The sequence below is a fragment of the Rhea pennata genome, chromosome 7 (assembly GCF_028389875.1).
Source record: "Rhea pennata isolate bPtePen1 chromosome 7, bPtePen1.pri, whole genome shotgun sequence".
Taxonomy (NCBI): Eukaryota; Metazoa; Chordata; class Aves; order Rheiformes; family Rheidae; genus Rhea; species Rhea pennata.
This window is the reverse complement of record NC_084669.1, coordinates 15,830,755-15,832,749: the sequence shown is the minus strand read 5'-3', so window position 1 is coordinate 15,832,749 and position 1,995 is coordinate 15,830,755.

Here is a 1,995-nt window from a genome sequence, read left to right as displayed (position 1 = left end):
TGGACATCCATGGCGGGGGGGGGGGGGGGGGGGGCACCTGGGCCGGGGGGGAGGGAGGGGGGGGGTCCATTAAAGCGTGTGCTCGGCCTCATCGTGCAGCATCTGGGCTGTAACGTAACGCTGGGCGGCCCCGGCGTCGTGCCCCATGGCATTCGCAGCTGGCAGGGAGGGAGCAGAGGTTGGGGCACCCAGCACCAAAAAAAAAAAAAAAAAAAAAAAAAAAGGAAAAAAAGGAGGCCCCAGGCCCCCCCTCTGCAGCCCAGTGAGCCTCGTGGTGCCCTTTGCCAGCGCTCGGGCTGAAGACACCCGAGGCAGAGGTGCGCGGTGCCGCCGGGGCAGGTTCCTCCCTCCCACTCCCCCAGCCCCTGCTCCGGGGGGGGCTCCTGTGCCCAAGCAGTGCCCCTGCAGCGCTGCAGCATGCTGGGCTGGCGTTGGGGGCGGGGGGGGGGGGCACGCACTGCGCGGCACGCAGGGGGCCGTGCACCGACCGGGGACGCCGGTGCGTCGCCCCTTCGCTGGTGCGGCTGCGCCCTGGGCATCGCCGCTGGGTGCAGCCGGCTCCGAGGGCGCTGTGCCCACCGCCGCCGCCGCCGGGACGTGTCCGCCACCTCAGGGACGTGTCTCGGCCACGGAGCCCCTCTGCGCTGCACCACGGACCCGGGACGCGTCTCATTTTGCCCATGGCCAAGACCGGGCTCGGTTGTGTTGTGTTTCTGTTCTTGCTGTAAGCTAACTGCTAAAGTATCTCTTTATACAGAATACTTACAGATTCTAATATATATTTGTATTTCATTTTGTTATAGTATTTTTATATGTTTGGGTCAACAGATGACGTTTTCTTTTCGTTGACAGATGCTACTGGGCAGGAAAGTGGCCGTGGCTTTGTTGGGCCCGTGGGGTTTGTGTGTGTCACTGTTGAAGACGCTGGTTTGTACTAGGCCGGTGAGGGAGGCGCTGAGCACCCTTTTGCTAGCAGAGGCTGTATTGTTTTAGGAGATGTTTGATATTGTCTATGTTGTCTTCCATGTGAACATGACATTTATTCCTTCAGCGGCCCGGCCTCTTCTTTCCCTGCGGGGAGGAGGAGGAGGAGGAGGAGGAGGAGGGCAGCCCCGGCTGTGCCGGGCGCGCGAGGAGGTGGCAGGGCTGGGGGGAATCGCTGCCTGCCCGCTTCGTGCCGTAGGACGGAGCAGCTGAGGGTCAACTGGGCACTTGTGAACCCCGAGGGAGCACGAGATGGCCAGGGCAGCGGGCAGAGCTGGAGGGAGAAACTGAGCTCGGCAAGGAGGATGTGGCAAAGGCAGCATCGGCCCCAGCCAATGCAAAAGCCGGGCAGCGAGATCCCTGCGGCCTCTGCAGATAGAGAAATACCAACCTGCTGTGCCAGAGACCCGGCTCTCTCACTTACCCCTCTCCCCCAGCAAGCTTTTCCCCTTAGAGGGGGCAACAAGGCTAGACCGGGCTGGGGGATGGTTCCCGCTCCCCTTGGGGCCAGGGCAGCAAGGGGGGGGGCAGGCAGGGTCTGCACAGCTGCTCAGTGGCCACCACTCGCTCCTCCTTTTTGCAGCACGTTGTTGACCCGTGCTTGGGGCACGGGGCAGCCCCCAGGCAGCAGCACAGAAAGCTGGAAGAGACAAAAGCTGCTGCAAAAGCCAGTTCGTGCAGAACCAGCCAGTGGCGAAGACTTCCAGTGCAATAGGTCTTTCTTCCTTCTTGGGGCAGGGGGCTGAGAAACACCCAAGGGAGACGAATCCTTGAATCCTTTGCTCTGAGCTAATACTTCACTTTTAAGAGCGGCCCCCTAGAGAACCCCCTAGCAGAAGGATCCCAGCTGAGCGTGGAGCGTCCTTCCCCACGGCCCCTCTCCCAAACGGGAGCAAGCCAGCCCGACCCCGCAGTGACAACCCTGAAGCAGGGGCCACACGAAGCGAGGCCCCTCGGGGCAGAACGGGGCCCCCGCCAGCTCAGGCACCCGCCTGGGAGCACTGACGTTTC